The following is a 7218-nucleotide window of genomic DNA, read 5'->3' as shown; positions in this document are numbered from 1 at the left end:
GCAAATCTACTGCAAAAGACTGCTTTAAAGTGTTAAAGAACAAAGATGTCACTTTGAAGAATAAGGTGCACCTGACCCAATCCATGGTATTTTCAATATTCTCATATGCATACAAAAGTTAGACAATGACTAAGGAAGAATGCAGAAGAATTGATGCATTTGAAGTGTGGTGTTGGTGGAGAATATTGAACATACTATGAGCTGATAAAAGAGGAAACAGATCTGTCTTGGAGGAAGTACAGCTGGAATACTCTTTAGAAGTGAGAATGGCCAGACTCTATCATACTTTGGTCATGTTGTCAGAGAGACTAGTCCCTAGAGAAAGATAGCATTCTGGATAAAGTAGAGGATCAGCAAAAAAGGGGAAGTTTCTCAGTGAGATGGAGTGACACACTAACTGCAGCGGTGGGCTGAACCATGGCAACCATTGTGAGGAGGTGAAGGAGTGGGTAGTGTTTTGTTCTGTTGTACACAGGGTTGCAATGAGTTGGAACTGACTCAATGTCACCTAACAACTGATATATCCATACATATATCCACATATACCTTCCTATACACCTATGTGCATTCTTATCTACCTTGGTAACCAGTGTCATATTTTTTTGCTTGTAATTACTATCATTGCAAAATTGTGTTATAGCATTTATAAAATGTTTCTCTTATTCTTGCATACTTCTTAGTGTCCTCATTGACCTTTGTCAAGTTGTGCAGACTTCACCCATATAGAGTACTGCCTTTCCCATCACAGAAATAATGAGTCTGCTATCTAGAAAGTGATTTTCCCTCCCTCCCCTTCCCATGTCTTGTAACAATCAAAGAACATTGCTTTCTGTGTGTATACCTATTCTTGACTTTTTATAAAAGTGAGACCATACAATATTTGTCCTTTGTGTTCTTGATTGATTTCACTCAGCATGTCTTCCAGATTCATACATGTTATAAGGTGTTTCACAGACTCCTCATTATTCTTTATAGTTGCATAGTATTGCATTGTATGTATGTACTACAATTTGTTTTCCATTCATCTGTCGAAGGTCACATAGATTGTTTCTATATATTTGTTACTGTGAATAGTGCTGCAATGAACATAAGTGTGCACATGTATATTTGTGTCACTTCTCATATCTCTAGGATATATATCTAGGAGTGAGATTACTGGATCATAAGATATTTCTCATTCCAGGTTTTTGAGGAAGTCTCATACTGTTTTCTATAGTGGTTGTACCATTTTACAGTCTCAGCACAACTTTGCCAGTATTTGTTGTTTTCTGTGTTTTTTGTTTTTTTCTGTCAGTGACATTTTTTCAGGAGTTAGATAGTATTTCATTGTAGTTTTGATATGCATCTCTCTAGTGTCCAATGGGGAGCTCTGGTGGTTTAGTGCCTAAGGCATTTGATTGATAACCAGAAGGCTGGTGGTTCAAACCCACCAGCCACTCCTTGGAAGGAAGATTGGGCAATCTCTTCATGTATCTGTTAGCCACATGAGTGTCTTCTTTGGTGGAGTGTCTGTTTTGGTCCTTTGCTCATATTTTTGATTGGATTATTTGTCTTTTTGTTGTTGAGTTGTTGAAGTTTTCTACATATTTTAGATATTAGACCCTTATCAGATATGTCATTGAAAAAGTTTTTCCCAGTCTGTAGATTCTATTTTTACTCTTTTGGTAAAAGTCTCTTGATGAACATAAGAATTTGATTTTTAGGATGTCTAAGTTATCTAATTTATCTTTTGTTGTCTGTGCATTTTTAGTTGTGTTTGATAGATTATTTGTGCCAAAAATTAGGTGATTAAGCACTGGGCTGCTAACCAAACCCACTAGAAACTCTGCAGGAGATTAGATCACTACTGTAAAATTATAGTCTTGCAAATTCTAGGAGATATTTCTACTCTGTTCTACAGGGTCACTATGAATTGGAATAAATTTGATGGCAATGGGCTTAATGGGAGTTTGTTCCTATGTTGTCTTCCAGAAACTTGATAGTTCAGCTGTAAGATTTAGGTCTTCAATTCATTTTGACTTAAATTTTGTGTATGATGTGAGGTATGGAGCATTTCATTTTTCTGTAAAATGATGTTATTGAAGAGACTATTTCTTCCTCATTGAATGGATTGTGACCTATCAGCTGCCTATAAGTTGGATAGATTTACTTCTGAGTTCTCAATTCTATCACATTGGTCTATGTCTCTGTCACTGAGCCAGTGCCAGGATGTTTTGATTACCATGGCTGTATAGTAATTTCAAGATTAGGAAGTGTGAGATCTACTTTGTTCTTCTTCTCCAATATTGCTTGAGCTATTCAAGACCTTTTCATTTCCATGTGCAGTTGACTGGTTTTTCCATTTCATTAAAGAATGTTGGAATTCGGATTGTATTATATCTATTAAATCACTTTCAGTAGTATTAGCATTTTCAGAATGATAAATCTTCCAATCCATGAGCATGGAATGTTTTTTTCCATTCAAGTAGTTCTCTTTTGGTTTCTTACAGTAGTGTTTTCCTTGTATAAGTCTTTTGTACCCCTCGTTAGATTTATTCATAGGTATTTTATCTTTCTGGGGGCTACTGTAAGTGGTATTTTTTTCTTGATTTCCTTTTCAGAGTTCTCCTTCTTAGTGTATAGGAACCAACTGAGTTTTGTGTGTTAATATTGTACCCTGACACTTTACTGAATTCTTCTATTAGTTCCAGTAACTTTCTTGTGGAATCTTCAGATTTTCTACATATAGGATCATGCCATCTGTGAATAGGGACAGTTTTATTTCCTCCTTTCCAATTTGGATACCTTTCATTTCCCTTTCTTGCCTTATTGCTTTATTAGGATTTCCAGTACAATATTAAATAACAGTGGTAATAATGGGTATCCTTGTCTCATTTCTGTTCTCAAGGAGAATGCTCTCAATCTTCCTCTACTGAGAATAATGATAGGTATTGGTTTTGCATATATGCCTTTAATGTATTGAGAACTTTCCCTTCTATTCTTATTTTGCTGAGATTTTTTTTTTTTAAATCAAGAAAAAGTATTGGATTTTATCACATGCATTTTCTGCATCAATTGAAATAGTCATGTGATTCTCCGCCTTTGTTTTATTTAGGTGGTGGACTACACTGATTGATTTCCTAATGTTGAACCATCCTTGCATACCTAGTATGAATCTCACCTGATCGAGATGTATTATTACTACTAATAATATGCTGTTAAATTCTGTTGTCCAGATATTTTTTGAGAATTTTTGCATCTATATTTATGAGAAATATTGGTTTATAATTTTTTTTTCTCTCTCTCTTTTCTTTTTCTTTTCTTTTTTTGATGTCTTTGCTTGGCTTTGAATCAAAGTTATGCTGGCTTTGTAGAAATGAATTAGGGATTATCCTTTCCTTTTCTATGTTCTGGAATAGTTTGAGAATTGATGTCTGAATGTTTGGTAAAATTGTCCAGTGAAGCCAGCTTTTATTTTGTTGGGAATTTTTTAAAATAACATTTTCATTTTCTTCCTTTGTTAGAAATCTATTTAGATATTCTACCTCTATTTGTAGGAGCTCTGGTGGTGTAGTGCCTAAAGCATTTGACTGCTAACCAGAAGGCTGATGATTCAAAATCACCCTGTGCTCCTGGAAGGAAGATTGGGCAATCTACTGCCATAAAGATTTATCACCTCAGAAACCCGACAAGGGTTGCTATGAGTCAGAATCAACTCAATGGCAGTGAGTTTCATTGTTTTTTTCTAGGTTTAAAATATGTTGGAGTAAAATTTTTCATAATATACTGTCATAATCCGCTTCATCTCATTTCTTTGGTAATGTCACCCATTTCATTTCTTATTTTAATTATTTGTATCTTCTCATTTTTTTTTTCCTATGTCAATTTGGCCAGTGGTTTGTCAATTTTATTATCCTGTCAAAGAACCAACTTCTTGTCTTGTTGATTTTTTCTACTGTGGCAAATATAGTATTTTAAAATGAAGTTCATGATTGAAGTAGTGTGACTGCTTGCCGTACATCAGTATTCATAGGTTGGTAACCCTGTCTCCCACTTAATATCATGTGCAAACCAGATTGATTTGCTGTTTTTTTCTCCCCCTCTCCCCCCATCTACCTTCTCTCCTTTGGAGAACTACTGCACAACATTTCATGAGCAAGAGATCGGAGGTTCATTGTTTAGTTCCTCTTTCCCTGGGTTTCAATGTACTGCATTCCTGTGACAAAATGATTGGTTCCTTCAGGATGGGCACACACCAAATCTGTACCAATTAGATTGTATCTCAGAACAAAATATTGGTGCTAATGGGAAAAAGGTTTGCTATTTTCTATTAGATGTGAAGATGAAAAATACAATGTCTGGGGCTGCTAATGCCATCTTGCAACCACAGAGGAGAAGAGAACCAATATGAAGAAGAAAAGAACTGAGAGACAAGAGAACCAGAGTCTGGTGACACCATTTGAGCTTCCAATTAAGCCATGCCTGAAGCAAGCCCTATCTCAGTTACATGAGCTGATAAACCTCTTTGCATTTGTATCTCAATCTAAACAGTCTGAATTGACATTCCAAGAAATAACATATGCTAGAGTCCTTTATAAAATTAAGCACACACACACACATATACATATTTTTTATTTCTTAAAAATATGAAAAAAAAAATTTCATTTACATCAACAAAGACCATGATTCTAACTATACAAAAATTAGTGTTCTATGGGGGAATATTGTCATATGTTGAACAAAAACCTTAGTGGGGAGGAACATGACTTTCTTTCTGAATAGCAACTAGCCCTGCTGAGTCAATATTGACATATGTAACTCTTTCCTGGAAGGCTAGAAAAATCTAAGGGTTGACTGGTTTACTCACTCATTCAGGCTTTTGTTTCCTAACGAATGATTAATATTAGTCTTTCAGCATGATAACATAAAGCATACTGATTTGCATCACTTGGTATTGTCAGCCTAGTGTGTTTGAGTTTGTTCACTTATTTAATATGGGCTGCACTGAAACTGGGTAGTCCTTGTTTGCTCAGCGGCCCCTTATGAGCGCTGCCTTCTCTTCTGGATTGGACTGGCCCAGGGGAAAGGGATGCAGGGTAATGGAAGAAGTGATTTTCTTAGCTAAAATGGACATCCCCAAACTTTTTACCACTTCAGGACTTCTGGTAGGATCTTTGGTATCTTTAGAAATCTAGTAATTCCAGACTGAGGAAAGAGTTGGTTCTAGTTTTTTGCTTAGCTTGTGTTGAGATTCTGGCTTTACTGGTCTTAGTTTCCTACTCCCTTTTGTCATGTATGTGAATCATAGTAGCATATAATTGTCATCCTTATTTATTTTCATGTATTCATTCTCCTGTAGGCATTGGTGGTTGAGTGATAGAATTCTCACCTTCCATGTAGCAGTCCTGGATTAGATTCTCAGCCAATGTATCACCCAACTGTCAGTTGAGACTTGCATATTGCTATGATGTTGAACAGATTTCAGCAGAGCTTCCAGACTAGGACGGACTAGGAAGGAAGACCTGGTGATCTACTTCAGAAACCTAGCCAATGAAAACACAGTGGTCTCCTCTACAACCAATCATGGAGAGGTGCAGGGTTGGGCAGCGCTTAGTTCAGTTGTGCATTTGTTTGCTGTAACCAGCTCCACAGCAACTAACAACAACAACAACAACATTCACGTTTATGAAATTGATAAACTTCCTCCAGGTCCTGCTATTTCTTCACCTGAAAGGTGAGGATAGTTACATGCAACTTTCAGGGTTGTGAGGTTTAAATGAGAAAACATAAGAACCTCACTCTCCATTTCCATAAGTATTTGTAGGCCCAGATTGCCTTCCCCAGACCCACTGTAATCCCCTGTCCCATTAGGACTCCCCATAAGCCCATCCCCTCCACAAGCCCTGCTGAGAGTCCCCCTGCAGCCTGTCTCCTTCCACTCTGTGCTCTTCTCTGTCACAGCACAGAGCATACTATGTCCTATTTATTATTTTCTGGATCAGTCCTCCACACTAAACTTCAGACTATTTTAGAGAAGGAATTCTATCATCAATCTCTGTATTTCCAGGAAATGACCTGTGTCTGGAACATTAGTAGGGCTCCAGAAGTATATGTAAAATGTTAAAAGAAGGAGAAAAGAAACTAAATTAAAAAAAAAAAAAAACTATATACCAATTACTGGGAAAGACACTTTCACATATATTATTACATTTAACCTTTTCAATAAACCATTTTTACAGATGAAGAAATTGTGAAGCAAAGAGGGGAAGTTTTTGTGCAAGGTCCCATGGTTACAGTGTACTGGACTAGAATCCCTTTCTATTTCTATTTGGCACCAAGTAGCCACCTCAAATGCAACAGAAAATTCACCTCCTTCATGACTTCCTTTATCTCTGGAACTTTGTAGCTGCCTCTCACATCTGCTTATGTTTCTCAAAGGGTTCTAGAAGTCTTTCATAATATGTATTTTAAAAAAAAACATTTGAATGAAAGATAAATCTGAGTTTTGAAGGAAAATGCTTTGTTCATGTAGAATCTTGAAATGAATAATTGCCTTGACTTGACTGGATTATCTGAATTATTGTTTCACTCTGAAAACTCTGTCAGAGAGTTTAAATTGAAGTATTGGAGCACTTTATTGTTGACTTACTGTAATACCAGGAGATGATGTTTGAATTGTGAGTATTAAACATGATCATGTTGATTTCCATAGATACAAATGAATAATGGTATAGTGAGCTGGCAATTCATTACATGCTGGTTAAATGTGTAAAAATCAAAATGGACTCATTGTTTTAAAATGAAAATGAGATTGTTTTCTTCTTCCAAATTCTCCTTATAAATTCCTCAGTTTTCAGGTCATAAGGATAGAATAAGACCCCAGGGGAAGGAAGTGCTCCAAATGGCTAAGCAAACAGATTCTGAAATCAGAAAGCCCCGGGTTAAATACTCTCTAACTATTATTTAGTTACAGTGTGATGTGGGCAGTTTATTTATACTTCTCAAGCCTCAGTTTCCTTATCTGAAAAATGGGACTAGTGTCTTTTTTTTTTTTTATTTGGGTGAAAATTTACAGAGTAAATTCACTTTTCATACAGCAGTTCACATATACTTTGTCTCATGTCATTGACCAAAATTTACAATACAACAGCTCCCCTCCCACTTCCTCCCCATAATTACCTCTTCCCAGTGTCCATCCATCCATACTCTCCTGCCCCCGAAGCTGTCTCCCTGTGCATA

This window comes from Orycteropus afer, unplaced genomic scaffold (genome assembly GCF_000298275.1).
Source record: "Orycteropus afer afer isolate SDZICR_OR568_19922 unplaced genomic scaffold, OryAfe1.0 scaffold00334, whole genome shotgun sequence".
NCBI classification, from domain to species: Eukaryota; Metazoa; Chordata; class Mammalia; order Tubulidentata; family Orycteropodidae; genus Orycteropus; species Orycteropus afer.
The sequence above is the reverse complement of the archived record's forward strand: the minus strand, read 5'-3'. Positions refer to the sequence as shown.